This window comes from Ambystoma mexicanum, chromosome 4q (genome assembly GCF_040938575.1).
Source record: "Ambystoma mexicanum isolate Mex_15411 chromosome 4q, UKY_AmexF1_1, whole genome shotgun sequence".
In the NCBI taxonomy this organism is placed as follows: Eukaryota; Metazoa; Chordata; class Amphibia; order Caudata; family Ambystomatidae; genus Ambystoma; species Ambystoma mexicanum.
The window spans coordinates 1233668397-1233687089 of NC_090928.1; the positions used below are offsets into that span (position 1 = coordinate 1233668397).

At 49.8% G+C, this 18693-nt stretch overlaps 1 long non-coding RNA gene across 1 annotated transcript in view; it reads left to right on the forward strand.

Annotated features, from left to right (window-relative positions):
• LOC138467171 (uncharacterized) overlaps positions 1-18693 on the forward strand; it is a 72036-nt gene that overhangs the window by 22014 nt on the left and 31329 nt on the right. The window contains exon 2 of the long non-coding RNA XR_011268093.1: positions 8239-8304. This is a non-coding gene — a long non-coding RNA (uncharacterized lncRNA). The remainder of the gene's footprint in view (positions 1-8238; positions 8305-18693) is intronic.

Genomic DNA, 18693 nt, shown 5'->3' on the forward strand with positions numbered 1-18693 from the left:
TCTATTCCTAGTGCTTGGGTTGGGTTCAGATTTCATACAATGTGTTTGGCTCCCATACACCAGCCCAGGAGCAAGAGTCCTCACAAACCAGACCTTATCTGCACTATTTCTCCTTGGTAGGGGTACTAGGCAGGGTTGTCCCTTCTCCCTAACACTTGCAGCCCTCATGCAATGGCCACTTTTGTACTAGAAAATCATGGACACATGGGTATCAGGTTGACAGCCCCAACGCAAATAATATTGCATGTCTATGCGGAGAACACTCTCCTTTATGTCCGAGACCCTGAAGTAAATCTAGAGCCCATTATGGAAGACATTCACAAATGTGCAGGATATTCAGGATATAAAATGAATAACTCTAAATCAGAACTATTCCCACTCACACCTGCTACCGAATGCCCACCAAATTTTAGTGATTCAAATGGGCACCAGTCCGGGTTCGCTATCTGGGCATCATAGTGTCAAGGGAACGGCAAACATTGTATGCTGACAATCATGAAATTCTCCTACAGCTGTTGGCTGTGAAGCTACAACTGTGGGCCAAACTTCCCATCTCCCTCTACTGATGGATAGCACTCCTGAAAATGGTGGTCCTTCCCAAACGCCTATGCTACTTTGGCAATGTCCCCCTGTCGCCAGGCAGGGTATTCTTTACCAGAATCCAACCCTTGGCAACCTTGTTTGTTTTGGGATCTGGGGTTGCAAGGATGAAATGGGAAAAATTGGCTGAACCATATGCGAACGGTGGCATTGCTGCACCTGATTTCGAGCTTTATTATTTAACAGCACAAGCCCAGTTTGCTAAACATTGGTACGATCAAGATGACACCGTCACACATATCCCACTAGAGAGATATGCAGCGCCCCCCACTGAACTCTGCTCTGTCATGTTCAGTACACGCCATAAATATTCCTGTAGATTTGACCCTGTCAGTGTCACTGTTCATGCTTGGTCAAAGATCTATAAAAGAATCAACGTATAGGCACCTTACCACCCTGAGGCTCTGCTTTGGCGCCTCCCTGGAATCTCCCCCACCTTCAACAAGGCCTTACATAAAACCTGGGAACCAGACAAATAGTTGAAAATGCAGAACATGTACCCGGAAGGCAGATATGTAAGTCTAGATGATTTTGTGGATAGCATCGGGGGAGTGCAGCTGACATTACTACATGCATGAGGGCCGCTTTTGGTGTGAGATGGGCGATGTTCCCAGAGGAACCTGCCACACCTGAGTGTATACGAGTTATAACATCCGGGGATGGCGCAAAGACGGGCATATCCAAACTGTATGGCTTAATACAATCACATACCCGATCCCAGAACACCATTAAAGCGACATGGTAGTCAAATGTGGGTACGACAATAGGTGAAGAACATTGGCACAAATACTGCCAACTGACGAGAACAGTGTCTCTGAACGCCGGCCTGCGCCCGATTCAGTTCAAAATCCTCAATCAATTACATTACACCCCTGTAAAAATTACCAAATTTACATAGAACTGTTCTGGGGAATGTTTGAAATGTGGGGGCCCACACGCGGATGCGTTTCACATGTATTGGGCATGTCCCGTGATCGCTGTGTTTTGGAGTAGTGTTGTTGGAATTATTGAGGAACTAACACAAATCCCGTCCTCTCTCACTGAAATATATGTTTGGAGACATTGGTAAAGTTGCCGAAACCACAAGAAGGCTTTTCAATGTGGCATGTGCCGTTACCAAGAGATGTATACTGAAATGCTGGAAGACCACATATGCACTCCAAACTGACGATTTCCTCCAGGAATTAACATTTGTGAACGACTGTGAAGAATAGTTTGTATTATCCATGCCTGTTACTAATCACCCTAAAGACATTTGGGCCCCCTTTAGAAGCTATTTATGTGAGATAATATCCGACAGTGACTTTTCCGCTGCCCCTACGCTATGACATTTTGATTCCTAAATGGTTATATTCTGTTGGAAATGATATGCACTATGAATGAATCTTGTTGTAATGTGTGATTATTGACATGGTCATTAATAAACAAAGTTGGAGAAAAAAAAGATGTCCTGACCACTAACCCTGGACAACCTATCGCAGACAGCTTTGTCAGGGCATCCTCTATACAAATCTTCACTGATATCCTCTTTTCTGTCCCTTCTTCTGATCTATGGACTCCTCATCTCTACTCTCTCTCCTCTCACATCATCACCCATTAATGGTGGCACTAAATGGGAAGTCCTCTTGGCGGGCTTCGCATTATCCAGATGTATCATGAATGTCTATCAGACTGCGACCATCTTGGTTCAGGGTCCTCAACCGGCGCCTGCCGCCCCTCTTTAACTTCCCACACCTGTTACTCCTCCTTCCACTCTCTCTGTCCCCCCTCCTCTGCCTGGTGTACCATGCCCCTGTAATCCTCCTCGGAAAACCTTCAATGGTGGAGACCTCTTGCATCTAGCCACACTTAACACTCGCTCTGCCATCAAACACTCGGCCAACATCTGCCTCCTCCTTGAAGACCTTGACCTCGACATGCTTGTTCTTACCGAGATGTGGTTCAAGGCCAGCTCAGTCACTGCTTTTGACTCCCTTCTCCCTCATGGCTACAAGATCTCCAGGCCTCGTCCTAACCGTGCTGGCGGTGGGGTTGCTCTGATCTGACCTGAGTGGGTCCCTGCTTCCCTCATAGCCACCCAGCCTTACTCCTACTTCGAGATCCTGATCTGCAAGCTGGTCGTCTCTTCCACCTCTTCTCTGACCATTGCCATCATATACAGGCCACCCAGCTCTACCACCCTGTTTGTCTCAGAATGGGCTGATGCCTACTCCTCTCTTCTCACAGCCACCTCTAAAGTCCTTTTGGTGGGTGACTTCAACATCCACCTCGACTCTTCAATCACAGCATCCACTCCCTAACGTGACCTCTGCTCCCCGCTCTCCATCTCCATTCTACCTTCTGGTCCCACCCACATGGCTGGACACACTCTTGACACCTTCATCCACACTGCTCTTCCACTCTCCTGGTCAGACCACTCCCTCCTCTCTTCGCACCTGGGTCCTCTCGGCCCTCTGACAGCACCTCCCCCAGCCCTGCCAACCTCATTCACGAACGTCCTTTACCTTCATCCTCCTCTCCTTCTACAGACTCTACTTCCGACTCTGCTCTCAGCAACCTCCATCTTGCCATTACTAATACCCTTGAGATTCTTGCCCCAGTCATGATCCACCTGAAACATGCCTCCAAGCATAACACCTGGTACGACTCTGAACTTGCAGCCTTGAAACGCAAGTGCAGAGCTGCAGACCTCAGGCTCACCCTCTGACAAACTGGCCTGTCACTTGCTTCAAAGACACATCCAGGCTTGTGTCTCTGGCGCATCCAACAGCACGGCTGAACTCTTTAAAATCTGCAGGGAACTAGCCAACCCTGGCGCAGTCTCCTCTTCACCTCTTCCTTCCCAGGGCCTCTGCAACGCATTGGCCACACACTTCAACTGGTAAAAATTAGGACATCCTAAGCTCCCTTGCATCCATCTCCCCTCCCCCCCTTACCCCACCACTGCCTCCTAGGGCTTCCAATCCTCCCCCCTCTGCTTTCCCTCCTTCTCTCTTATCACACCTGATGAGGTCACAAGAGTTTTCCACTCCATGAAGGTCTCCTCCAAACAGGTTTCCTTCTGCTCTTCCAGAACCTTTAAGGACAATATTGGCTCTCTTGCCCCTGCACTTTCTGATTTCTGCAACCACTCTTTTGCTACTGGCTCTTTCCCCTCCTCCCTCAAGCACTCCCTTGTGCGCCCCCTCCTGAAAAAGAATAATGCAGACCCCTCCTGCCCAGCCAACTACCGCCCCATTTCTATCAACCCCTTCCTTGGGAAACTCTTGGAGAAGCTGCCCCCCCCCCAACTTACTCAGCACACTGAACTTGTTGGTTGCCTCCACGACCATCAATCTGGATTCTGAGCAACCAGGGGCACAGGAACTGCTCTTCTGAACACCCGTGAGGAACTGCTCACATCTCTTGATGCCAACTCTCTAGCTGTTCTCGTTCTACTTGATCTCTCCTCTGCATTTGATATGGTCAACCATTCCATCCTCATAAAATGGCTCCACGACACCCTAAGTACCTCGGAGCGGGCACTGGACTGGCTGACCTCCTTCCTCAATGACGGTCCATCCCAGGTTATCCTGGGCTCTTTCTCCTCCCCACCTCTGTCTCCACCTGCGGTGTTCCCCAGGGCTCCAACCTCTCTCCCTGGCTCTTTAACATCTACCTTGCCCTACTTGCTTACCTCATCTCCACCTTCTCCCCTAACTTCCAGTGTTACGTTGATGACACACAATTCTTTTTCAAACTTCCCTCTGGCCCTCTCCTTTATTCCTCCATCATTCCTGACTACCTATCTGCCATCCAGTCCTGGTGTACTTCCAATGATATCTGCCTCAATGCCAGCAAGACTGAGATCCTGCCTATTGAGACTCCAACTCCCATTTTCTACCCTTCACTCTGGCCATCTTATATGGGCTTTCCACCTTTTCCTTCATCTGAAGCCAGAAACCTGGGAGTCATCTTCGACTTCTCTCTTTCCTTCCTCCCTCACATTCTGGACCTTGTCAAGAAGGCCCACTTTCAACTCTACCTCCTCAAAGGAATTCTTCCTTTCCTCACTTTCCCACCAAAAGCTCAATGTCTCCAGAGCTCTGGTTCTCTACAGTCTAGACTCCTGCAATAGCCTTTTCCTTAATCTACCCTCTTCATCTCTACGACCCCTCCAGCAAATCCAAAACAGGGCTGCAAGACATATCCTTGGCCTCAAGCCCAGGGACTGCATCTCTCCAGCCCTAAAAACTCTCCACTGGCTCCCGGTTTTGTTGCAAGGATCAAATTCAAATCCCTTTGCATCATCCATTAGGCTGTCTGGGGCCGGGGACTATGCTACCTACAAACTTGCTCTCACTAAATACACTCCCTCCATTAAACAACCAGAACTCTGTGCTGAAGTGTGTTTGTAACTATTCGAAAGGATAAATACACAATGTCAGACACCAAAGTCATGGAAAACCGCAGTAATCGTACCAATCTTCAAAAAAGGTAACAGAGCATGTCTTAAAAACTACCACCCTGTAGCATTACTAGATGTTCTTGGTAAGATATAAGCAAGATGCCACAAAAGAAATTGGTCGAATGGTCTATAAAAACAAACCACGTGGACGTTAGACAAGCTGGTTTTGTCAAAAACGTAAGATGCTCATTAAACCTTTTGATTCTCGACCTGATAAAAATGGAGGCCCTATGGACAAGCATAAAAGTTTATCTTGCGTTTATTGATTTCTCTTATGCCTTTGACATAATTGATCGCTAAATTTTATGGCAAAAGCTGCAATCCTGGGGTTGTCCCAAGGGTTTGTTAAACGCAATCCGAGAACTACACACGGAGACCTCGCTCAGAATCCGTCTCGACCAGACTGGCACTTTGTCTGCAGAAATTAAAACCTACAAAAGGAGTGAAACAAGGATGCCCCTTGACCGCTGCAATATTCAGTCTATTTATATCAGACATTGGAATTGCTTTAGACGCAGTGCGATCGTTCCCTCCAAAGCTACAGACATCACGTGTCAGCTGGCTTCTATATGCAGCCAACCTAATCCTGCTGGATGTAACACCAATAGGCCTGCAGAGAAAGCTTGATGCTGTTCAAAAATACGTGAATCTGAATCACTTGAAGATCAACACCACGAAATGTGAGATCTTGCTGTTGAAGAACTTAAAAACTGTAAGAAGCAATGTAGATAAAAAGGCTGTCTGGAAGCTCGGGCAGGAATCACTGCGTACATCAAGCAGCGTAAAATATTTGGGTATGCTGATAAGCGCTTGCATACATGACGGCCCATGGACACTAGAAACTAAGAGGAAGTGTCCACAACTGGATAGTCAAGCGCTTGTCCTAAACAAAAGATTTGGAAAGTTCTCCTTGAAGCCGGTGCTGAATTTCTACCAACAAAAGGTGGCTCTAATTCTATTATATGGAGCCGAAAATGCACTAGGCTGTTTACATGCACTCTGGCCAACACTAGAAAACATCTATTGGTCAAAAGTTCTGGGTCCACCAAAAGGCCTGTCAACGGCATGTATAAGATACGAGCTAGCACGAATATCGCTACACGCCAGAATTAGTTGGAACTTGCTGTCTCTATACCGTAAAACAAAAGCTTGTGCGCAAATTCTGCAATTCCAAATTTTTCATGACATCACTTCAGAAAGAAACGACATTTTCTCGATGTGGGTCAATGGATGTGAAAACTTGCTGGTGGAATTTGACATCAAGTGGGAAATGTTAAATGAAAACCCTAATGCCGCTAAGCTTAAAATCTGGCGGGCGGACTGGGAAGAGACCTGTATATAGAGAGCTCCAAATAAACTGATGGTCAATACACCAGTTGAAGCTAGGCGCTTTAATGAACTCCAAAGATACGTACATTTGTTTCCGGACCCCAACGCAAGGAGACTGTTTATGCTTTTTCGACTGAATGCCTTTAAGACCAAAGAGCGCCAGGCACAAACACCTCTTGTAGATGCTGTACATTAGAACTAGAGACCCTTAAAGATCTGGTGTTGTTTTGTGGCAAATGGCGGCTCTTGAGAACAACCCATTTAAGACCATGGAGTGAAAAATATCCGTCCTTGTGTGCTGATGAATGGTGGCAGAAAATGTTCAATGGCACGGACATGAAACTGCTAATTTCTTTAACTTTCCTGTTAGCAGAGATTGAAAGTCTGTTGAAAGCAGATTTAGCACCGCCTAAATGAACTAATAATTATGAGCCCTGGAGCGAGTCTGAAGGAGTATGAAGGGGGAGGAAGGATTTTGTTTGTTCGTTAAAGATTGATTGTTTGGTGTTTATTCATTTTAAAAGGTTTTGTAAAAAAAAGAAAAGAAATAATAAAAAAATACACTCCCTCCAGATCTCTACGTTCCTCCGGCACCAACGTCCGGTGTGTTAAGCGCTTCTCTAAACAGCAAGCTGGTGGCCGATCTCTTTCCTCAGCAGGCTTCCTCCTATGGAGCAGCCTCCCACTTTCTCTTCGTGTTGAGCCGGATCTTCTCAAGTTCCGGAAGCTCGGCAAGACTTTCCTTTTCACTTCCTCCTTTCCTTCATCCCTCCTTTGCTAAAACCCCACAGTCGCTGAGATTGCACCTGGGCCCTGGCCTCTCATACTCAATTGCCTTCAGCCCCCGGCGCTCCGAGCACTTGCCTTCACCCACTGGCCATTCCTCCACAGGCCTGCACTTACCTATTTGCAGCTGACCACTTACCTAGGCACTTAGAGCTGCTCACTTCCTAGCACGTCCCTCCTGACACACCTTGCACTTATCCCCAACTCCTCATCCCTTCTCTCTCTCACTGCACTTGCACGTTCTGAATGCTCACAAGGGCTAAGTGGTCTGCCTCTATCTTTCATTTTTGTATCTGATTTTCATTCCCATGTTCCCTCCCTGCTGCCCTGTGGTCGCTTTGAAACGCAATTTACTTGCTGCATAAGCGCCTTACAAATGCACAATAAGTAAATGCAAATGAATAATGTTACAATACTGATCAGCAATGATAGTATTGAGCTTTTCAAGTTCTTAATGAAATGTTTGATTTGACATGATCTCTGTTGAAGGTCTGTACAGTGCTCAGACTAAACATGCATTTTGATACTTTACTTGTGTTCTTGGTTGGGGGGGCACGGCCACTTTTTTGGGGGACAGGGAGCAGAATGACTCAATTTCCTCTATATCCTGCTTTCTTTTGGGGTTACTCATTGTCTTTGAATGGCTGCATAGAGGTACATGTCTGGTCAAATGGCTTCATGGGATTGCAGCAACCTATGGGGCTTTGCCCTCTAGCAACTGGACGTGATCATTAATCTAATTAATCACATGATTGGGTCTGTGGCCAAACACTCATTCTAAGATTACAATAGACCGGTATTGCAAGTCTTTTCTCAGGCATGCAAAGAGCGTATATGTATAGTCGTAGAAAGGGGCGATTGTGTCTAATCAGTTCATTTTATTTCACTTAATTTCTAATGTCATTATTACTTTTTAGTACACGATTTATTTTTTAGTATATGATTTATTGTACAATTTTGTGAGATTGCATTTGGATGGGAACTGATTCTGTATGAGGAATAACTGGAGAGAAAGATGCACTTGTGTGTAAAGAGCACAAATTCACTGAAGACTGAACCGCAATTTCTCTCTTCAGCGCACGCGGTGCAGTCCATGGGAGTCCGAGACCTGAACAAGCTGGACCTCAAACTTCTCTTTCGATGTAAGTAGAAACCAGTCGATCCCAAATAACATTGTAAGTAGCACTCACATGTTGAAGAAGCAGAATTCAATCGGGTTTCAAGCACCCCAAAATGTTCATTTGACGAGTTGGGCATGTTGCATCAGAGCAACACCGTGGACTATTGTTTGCGGCTTCTGAAGCATGGCGGGAACTCTCGTGTACAGTACATGTGAAGGTCAGTTTGTTAGGTTTAAGGAAGCAAGAGGAGGTCAGTCCATGACTGGAGCTCTTACGTGCAGTGCACGTGAAGGTCAGTGTGTTGGGTCTAAGGAAGCATAGGGGAGGTCCCAGTCCATGGCTGGAGCTCTTACGTGCAGTGCACGTGAAGGTCAGTGTGTTGGGTCTAAGGAAGCATAGGGGAGGTCCCAGTCCATGGCTGGAGCTCTTACGTGCAGTACACGTGAAGGTCAGTGTGTTGGGTCTAAGGAAGCATAGGGGAGGTCCCAGTCCATGGCTGGAGCTCTTACGTGCAGTGCACGTGAAGGCCAGTGTGTTAGGTTTAAAGAAGCATAGGGGAGGTCACAGTTCATGGTTGGTTTACATAATGGATTAACCCGTGGTCCTGCTCTTCTCAACGCAGCTTGATTATTTCCATATGCAGAAGCTGCTCCACCCATTCTACTGTAGGAGCTGCCGGAATTCCATAGCAGTCATTCACACTACACTTTAAAAAGGTAGAAGGCACAATAGAGGGCATGAATGAGAAGGCGTGGGGTCTTGAAGTTGCAAAGTAGATGAAACAATTGCTGCACTCGAAAGGATTTTTTTTTTAAAGGAAGGAACCGTAGGGTGTTTGTTTGCCCAGTGCTAAAAAATCACGCTTGCAGATCACAGGCACAGTGTGGAACTGAGACAGAAGCGACTGTGGAGCCATCTATACATAGAATATGTGCAGAGTGCTGATGTATTGAGATCACCACCTTTGCAACGCAACAAGCATGGTGCATGCAGAAGGCCTGTTGTGGAACTAGAAACACCTGTAGTGCCCTAGATGCAGAGTGCTGATGTATTGAGATCACCACCTTTGCAACGCAACAAGCATGGTGCATGCAGAAGGCCTGTTGTGGAACTAGAAACACCTGTAGTGCCCTAGATGCAGAGTGCTGATGTATTGAGATCACCACCTTTGCAACGCAACAAGCATGGTGCATGCAAAAGGCCTGTTGTGGAATTAGAAACACCTGTAGTGCCCTAGATGCAGAGTGATGCTGTATTGAGATCACCACCTTTGCAACGCAACAAGCATGGTGCATGCAGAAGGCCTGTTGTGGAACTAGAAACACCTGTAGTGCCCTAGATGCAGAGTGATGCTGTATTGAGATCACCACCTTTGCAACGCAACAAGCATGGTGCATGCAGAAGGCCTGTTGTGGAACTAGAAACACATGTAGTGCCCTAGATGCAGAGTGCTGATGTATTGAGATCACCACCTTTGCAACGCAACAAGCATGGTGCATGCAGAAGGCCTGTTGTGGAACTAGAAACACCTGTAGTGCCCTAGATGCAGAGTGATGCTGTATTGAGATCACCACCTTTGCAACGCAACAAGCATGGTGCATGCAGAAGGCCTGTTGTGGAACTAGAAACACATGTAGTGCCCTAGATGCAGAGTGCTGATGTATTGAGATCACCACCTTTGCAACGCAACAAGCATGGTGCATGCAGAAGGCCTGTTGTGGAACTAGAAACACCTGTAGTGCCCTAGATGCAGAGTGTTGCTGTATTGGTATGGGGTGCTTTTTCTCGCCAGCCTGCGCAGCAACCACATTACTCAGGTTGCACTGAGCCAGGAGCACTTGTGGTGCCATCAACACATAGTGTAGATGCAGGTGGTATGCCCATTGAGTTCTCCTCCCTACTATTGCAGCCTACCTAAAGGAGCCAAAAGATGGTTTTCATTCAAAAGGTATGCCATTAAGACTACTTTTCTGACAACCTGTCAGTGTCAGGGCACTTCAGGCCAAACAGCATTACATCACGCTAGAGACACTAAGGGGTTAATTAACAATCAAAGTTAAAAAGCAGCCAAATTCATCAGCTTTTGATAATAATCAAAAATGTAATGCGCAAAATATGTGCAGTGCACGGGAATTCATGTATATGTACTGAAAGGTGTGCCATACAGTATGCGTAAGTGTACAACAGGATGCCAAAATAACGCAGACTGCAACCTGCAGTCTGCATCCCTCATGTATGTTTCACATGCACAGCTCCCACTGTGCTCAACATGCACAAATTAAAAAGCACACACTTTTTACTTGGTTGGGAGGAGTTCTGCCTTGATATGAATAAGTGATTAAGGAAATCCTGACGTGAAAGACCCAGCCTGGAACAGAGGCAACGTGTACACGGTGGGAACTGACTGCTGTTCAGCTGGGGGACTTGATTTCTTTCCTGAGATGGAATAGTCATTCGTGCTTGGTAGTTCTTCAGCACTTGATTAAAGTGATTGGCCCAAGCTTGTTAATGTATATACCCCAAGGACTCAAGAGAATTTCTTATCCTCGTCACACCACTGCAGGGGAAGTCCTCCAGCTTGCTCCTGTGCAGCTCCAGTAGCAGGCGCTATTCCAGCTTGGGGGTTTCAGGAGAGTAGAAATCATGCACACTCATGGGTCGCTACCCCCTTTTCCCAAACAAAGGGGAAATCTGAGAAGGAGCCTTGAAAACTGAAAGCTGAGTAGCGGCTTACACCCAAATGTCTTTTCAGGCCTATCTGTGAGAGACCATCCAAAGCATCTGAAGTGAATACAATTTAAGAGAGACTGTTCTCAAAGCAATTCCTTGCCAGGGAGTAGTGAACACAGCAACAGGGAAAGCAATTAGAAATTGTAAATACTGAATTATTCAGCAATCAATGGGCAGAGAAAACAAATGGGATAAAAAGGGTTGGTGTAAAGACATGCATGTTGGAACTCTTCCCATTATTGGTGGCCTTATATACGTGGCCAGACAAATTGGCGAATAAACGGCTAACGGTACAGTCCGATAACATGGGCGTGGTGCAGGCGATCAACAACCAATCAGCAAAATGTATGACAATGATGGGACTGGTCAGATGCCGGGTCCCCAGATGCCGGGTGAGGGTGGGGATGAAGCTGAACACAGAACTGAAGGCCAGACATGTACCAGGGTTATTGAACCTGGCGGCTGACGCACTTTCTCATTCACAGATAAGGTTCAGACAGGCTTGGCCTCAGGCAGAGGGTGCGATGACCTCAGGATCAAGAGAGGCGTGGGTTATGGGCCACTCTTTTATTACAAGAGCGGCAGGAGGAGCAGGAAAAGGAGAGATTAGAGGCGTAACTTGGGCCCTGAAAATACGGAATTGTATCGATTTGTGAATGGAGGTATGCTTTGGAGGCAGTTAGAAGGGCAACTGTACAGAGCACCAGACATACTGGTGATACACCTGGGTGGCAAGGATTTAGTAAAGGAAGGGAGGAAGGTGTTGCTTCAAAGGATGCAGGGAACAATGGTGCAATTGGGCAATATGCTGCACTCCACCAAGTTACTATGATCCGAAATCATATCTAGACAGATTTGGAAAGGGGCTCGCAGCCAGAAAAGAGTGGTGGAACGCAGGAGGAATGGGCATAGGTTAGATAGAGTGGTGGAACGCAGGAGGAATGGGCATAGGTTAGATAGAGTGGTGGAACTCAGGAGGAATGGGCATAGGTTAGATAGAGTGGTGGAACCCAGGAGGAATGGGCATAGGTTAGATAGAGTGGTGGAACCCAGGAGGAATGGGCATAGGTTAGATAGAGTGGTGGAACTCAGGAGGAATGGGCATAGGTTAGATAGAGTGGTGGAACGCAGGAGGAATGGGCATAGGTTAGATAGAGTGGTGGAACTCAGGAGGAATGGGCATAGGTTAGATAATGCACACATTAATCACCCTGAGGATGCCTGGCTACTTTTCTTTTTTTTTTGTTGATGTTTTAGTTTGGTTTCAAACTTTTTCATCATTGTGCTGTGTTCATTGTGATCGAGAGGTGGAAGAAAAGAGAAAGAAAAGAGGAAAGAGAAAAGAAAAAAAAGACAAAGGGCCTCATTACACGGTAGGCGGTGAGCCATGGCGCTATTAGCGCCATGGCTCATGCCGGTAAAATACCGGCACCGCCTTGGTGGAAAGGGGATTTACCGCCCCATTCCAAGGTTGGAGGGGCGGTAAATCCCCCTTCCACCATTGTCCTTCCCCATTCCCATTTCTGCCCCATAGGGCTCTATGGGAATGGGGAAGGCGCTAATTATGGCACCGCAATTTTGCGGTGCCGTAATTAGCTCCGAGGTCCCTTTGCGGGTTGGATTTTAACGCCTGCAAAAAGCAGGCGTTAAATCCCCCAACCCGCAAAGGGACCTCGTAGTAAGGCGGTAAGGATTTACCGGTACCGGTAAATCCTTACTGCCATCCGTGTAATGAGGCCCCAAGAGTCTTCGGGCGCGGTTCAGGCGAATCTTCCGTTAAGTTCAAGAATGCTGGACAGGAACAAGGAAATTGTGTATATGGATTTGTTGTTTTTCCCACTGAGGATGGCAGCCCATCTTTCTTCTGTATCCATTTGTTGCGATGCGAGGTCAAAGTAGGAGCCGAATTGTTTTTGTTGCGGTGCGAGGGAGTGACATTCCATAACCAAATGGAAGATGGTTTCCGGTGTTGTTTCAACTTTACAGAATCGGCAGTAATTTTGTAATTTGTGAATCTGTTGTGTTATTGCAAGATGCGATTTTGTTGGTAAAATGTTCAAACAGATTCTAAGAAATGTTGTCCTAATGTTTTGGTCTGGAAATAATAGAAGATATGCTGGTGGTTGGTGTATCTTCCTATTGTCTTGGTTACATTGAAGGGTCTGTTTGTAGGTATTTTTCTTTTGGATGGTTTTGATCCAATCATTCTGTAAAACTTTGATTTTGGCATATTGGGGACGCATGATTAGGAGTTCCTGTGATATCTCTTCTGTTTCCATTTCATTGGTGAAAGATTTTTTCCATTTTTCTAGCACTGTGTTGTTATAGGTATTTGTTTGAGTTTTCAGTATTTGAATTGCAGGAGTTTTCTCGTCATCTAGTATTTTTTGATAGACGTTTAATCTTTTCCAGCGTGCAATTGATTGGGTTGCAAGTTCATACCATATGCTCGGCATAGGATACGAGGGTGGTAGGTGGGGAATCTTGCGCCAAAAGGTTGACTCAAATTTCGTCCAGTTTACTTTTTCGGTATTCATCATTGCTTCTGTTCCGTAGGTTATTATCGGAATAAATTTGTGTCTGTAATATGCAATGATGGGTCTGAATGAAAATTTTCCATATTTTCTGTGGATTATGCACCCTTGGCATGCCAGTGATTGGGCTTTTTGTTCAGCTTTATCCAGCCATTGCTCTCCAGTCTTGGATTGGTTGATTAGTATGACGAGATATTTGAATGTTGTCACATTTTCTAACCGAGTTCCGCTGATGTTGAATGTTGGTTGATGTCTTTCAGTTGATTGTGGTTTAGTTAGAGTCATGGGGCCTCATTACACGGACGGCGGTAAGGGTTAACGGTCACCGTTAATGGCAACGGTGACCGTTAACCCTTACCGCCGTACTACGAGGTCCCTTTGCGGGTTGGAGGAATTAACGCCTGCTTCTTGCAGGCGTTAAGTACCAACCCGCTAAGGGACCTCGGAGCTAATTACGGCACCGCAAAATTGCGGTGCCGTAATTAGCGCCTTCCCCATTCCCATAGAGCCCTATGGGGCAGAAATGGGAATGGGGAAGGGCAATGGCGGAAAGGGGATTTACCGCCCCTCCAACCTTGGAATGGGGCGGTAAATCCCCTTTCCGCCAAGGCGGTGCCGGTAATTTACCGGCATGGTCCAGGGTGCTAATAGCACCCTGGATTACCGCCTTCCGTGTAATGAGGCCCATAGTCTTTGTTTTTGAGATGTTAATTGTTAGCTCGTTGATATTCATGTAGTTGTTCAGTGATGTTAAAGCTGCTTGTTGTCCAGAAGGGGTTTTGTCGAGCAAAATAATATCATCGGTATATGCCATGACAGGAACAGGTGTTGAATTTATTTTGGGCGGATTGGTTTGAGTGCTGATAAGGTGCTGTTCAATGTCTGATGTGAAGAGATTGTAGAGAGTTGCTGCTAGAGGGCATCCTTGCTTTAGACCATTTGATGTGGTAATCTGTTTGGTAATTGCGCCTTGTTTTGTGAGTCTCACTTTTATTGAAGTTACGGAGTAGAGTAGGATTATGGGTTCGAGAATGTTCGGAGGGCAATTCCAAGTTTTAAGTTTCGCCCATAGCTTTTGTCGTGATATGGCATCGAAGGCCATTTTTAGGTCGATGAATGCAGCGTATATGGTAGTCTTGGTGTTGATGGCTTCATGCTTGATTAGGTGCAGTAGTATCAGATTAATATTGGTTCCGACGTTGGCAGTGAAACCTGTTTGCCGTGTTGAGAATCGGCCGTTGTTTATGGCCCAAGTGGTTAGTCGTTTCAATAATGTAGTTGCAAAGAGTTTTCCAAGTGGATCTAGCAAGGCAATTGGGCAAAAATTCTGTGGATGGTCACGCGGTCCTTGTTTGTGGATAGGGACAATTGTAGCTGATCTCCAGGAGGTTGGGATTTGATTGAGTGTATTTATGATAGATATTATCTGGCACATGAAGTTTGCCCATGCAGGAGGGTCTTGCTTGAGTACGGCATTTGAAAGTCCGTCAGGGGCAGGTGCTCTAGATGTGTTTAGGTTTTGAATCATAGAGATCAGGTCGTCGTATGTGACATTTACAGGGTAATTCATAGAATTTCGCAGAAAAGTGTCGCAAGCGGCTGGCGCAGAGTGTCCGCGTGCGATTGACTGCGCCAGGCACGTGCGCTAAAACCGATTTCCGCGCACAGCGTATTCATGGATTTCATGCTCCCAAACCAGCCGTGGCGCAGAGTATCGCAGCGACCCTGCAGCAGCGCCAGTAACGCCCCCAAGAACGCCCTCGCGCAAGGAAAAGCCAGCAAAATCGCTAAATCATCGCAAAGGGCTGCGCTAACCCTGGACCAGTTTACAGGGCAGCCAAACAAGGAACGCAAAGCGGGTAACGTGCATATCAGGGGTACACGTGAAGTCATACACGCGATTAGCCAGGGTAAGTGTATTACAGGGGTACACGTGAAGTCATACACGCGATTAGCCAGGGTACGTGTATTACAGGGGTACGCGGGAAGTTCAACACGCGATTGGCCAGGGTACGTGTATTACAGGGGTATGCGGGAAGTTTAACACGCGATTGGCCAGGGTACGTGTATTACAGGGGTACGCGGGAAGTTTAACACGCGATTAGCCAGGGTAAGTGTATTACAGGGTACACGTGAAGTAATACACGCGATTAGCCAGGGTACGTGTATTACAGGGGTACGCGGGAAGTTTAACACGCGATTGGCCAGGGTACGTGTATTACAGGGGTACGCGGGAAGTTTAACACGCGATTGGCCAGGGTACGTGTATCAAAGGGGTACGCGGGAAGTTTAACACGCGATTAGCCAGTGTAAGTGTATTACAGGGGTACACGTGAAGTCATACACGCGATTAGCCAGGGTACGTGTATTACAGGGGTACGCGGGAAGTTTAACACGCGATTGGCCAGGGTACGTGTATTACAGGGGTACGCGGGAAGTTTAACACGCGATTAGCCAGGGTAAGTGTATTACAGGGGTACGCGGGAAGTTTAACACGCGATTAGCCAGGGTACGTGTATTACAGGGGTACGCGGGAAGTTTAACACGCGATTGGCCAGGGTACGTGTATTACAGGGGTACGCGGGAAGTTTAACACGCGATTGGCCAGGGTACGTGTATTACAGGGGTACGCGTGAAGTTATACACGCGATTAGCCAGGGTACGTATATTACAGGGGTACGCGGGAAGTTTAACACGCGATTGGCCAGGGTACGTGTATTACAGGGGTACGCGGGAAGTTCAACACGCGATTGGCCAGGGTACGTGTATTACAGGGGTATGCGGGAAGTTTCACATGCGATTTGGCCAGGTACGTGTATTACAGGGGTGCGTGGGAATTATCACACGCGATTTGGCTTGGTACGTGTATTACAGGGGTGTGCGGGAATTATCACACGCAATTAGGCTGGGTGGGTCCTCACAGGTGTTCCCTGTACACCCTCCACAGCCCCTGCAGGCAGCCCACAAAACAGGGGACTACCCTGCACACCTGCTCATGTCCCCCTGCACCCCCACCCCCCAGCAGTGCAGGGGCACCCTCCACCAGGCCCCCACTCATGTCTCCCACCACCCCCACCCCCCAGCCACCAGGGGCACCCGCCACCAGGGGCACCCTCCACCAGGCCCCCACTCATGTCCCCTATCACCCCCACCCCCCCGCCACCAGGGGCACCCTCCACCAGGCCCCCACATATGTCTCCCACCACCCCCACCCCCCAGCAGTGCAGGGGCACCCTCCACCAGGCCCCCACTCATGTCTCCCACCACCCCCACCCCCCAGCCACCAGGGGCACCCTCCACCAGGCCCCCACTCATGTCTCCCACCACCCCCACCCCCCAGCCACCAGGGGCACCCTCCACCAGGCCCCCACTCATGTCTCCCACCACCCCCACCCCCCAGCAGTGCTGGGGCACCCTCCACCAGGCCCCCACTCATGTCTCCCACCACCCCCACCCCCCAGCCACCAGGGGCACCCTCCACCAGGCCCCCACTCATGTCTCCCACCACCCCCACCCCCCAGCAGTGCAGGGGCACCCTCCACCAGGCCCCCACTCATGTCTCCCACCACCCCCACCCCCCAGCAGTGCAGGGGCACCCTCCACCAGGCCCCCACTCATGTCTCCCACCACCCCCACCCCCCAGCCACCAGGGGCACCCTCCACCAGGCCCCCACTCATGTCTCCCACCACCCCCACCCCCCAGCAGTGCTGGGGCACCCTCCACCAGGCCCCCACTCATGTCTCCCACCACCCCCACCCCCCAGCCACCAGGGGCACCCTCCACCAGGCCCCCACTCATGTCTCCCACCACCCCCACCCCCCAGCAGTGCAGGGGCACCCTCCACCAGGCCCCCACTCATGTCTCCCACCACCCCCACCCCCCAGCAGTGCAGGGGCACCCTCCACCAGGCCCCCACTCATGTCTCCCACCACCCCCACCCCCCAGCCACCAGGGTCACCCTCCACCAGGCCCCCACTCATGTCTCCCACCACCCCCACCCCCCAGCAGTGCAGGGGCACCCTCCACCAGGCCCCCACTCATGTCTCCCACCACCCCCACCCCCCAGCAGTGCAGGGGCACCCTCCACCAGGCCCCCACTCATGTCTCCCACCACCCCCACCCCCCAGCCACCAGGGTCACCCTCCACCAGGCCCCCACTCATGTCTCCCACCACCCCCACCACCCAGCAGTGCAGGGGCAGCCTCCACCAGGCCCCCACTCATGTCCCCTATCACCCCCACCCCCCCGCCACCAGGGGCACCCTCCACCAGGCCCCCACATATGTCTCCCACCACCCACACCCCCCAGCAGTGCAGGGGCACCCTCCACCAGGCCCCCACTCATGTCTCCCACCACCCCCACCCCCCAGCCACCAGGGTCACCCTCCACCAGGCCCCCACTCATGTCTCCCACCACCCCCACCCCCCAGCAGTGCAGGGGCACCCTCCACCAGGCCCCCACTCATGTCTCCCACCACCCCCACCCCCCAGCAGTGCAGGGGCACCCTCCACCAGGCCCCCACTCATGTCTCCCACCACCCCCACCCCCCAGCCACCAGGGTCACCCTCCACCAGGCCCCCACTCATGTCTCCCACCACCCCCACCACCCAGCAGTGCAGGGGCAGCCTCCACCAGGCCCCCACTCATGTCGCCTATCACCCCCACCCCCCCGCCACCAGGGGCACCCTCCACCAGGCCCCCACATATGTCTCCCACCACCCACACCCCCCAGCAGTGCAGGGGCACCCTCCACCAGGCCCCCACTCATGTCTCCCGCCACCCCCACCCCCCAGCCACCAGGGGCACCCTCCACCAGGCCCCCACTCATGTCTCCCACCACCCCCACCACCCAGCAGTGCAGGGGCAGCCTCCACCAGGCCCCCACTCATGTCCCCTATCACCCCCACCCCCCCGCCACCAGGGGCACCCTCCACCAGGCCCCCACATATGTCTCCCACCACCCCCACCCCCCAGCAGTGCAGGGGCACCCTCCACCAGGCCCCCACTCATGTCTCCCACCACCCCCACCCCCCAGCCACCAGGGGCACCCTCCACCAGGCCCCCACTCATGTCTCCCACCACCCCCACCCCCCAGCAGTGCTGGGGCACCCTCCACCAGGCCCCCACTCATGTCTCCCACCACCC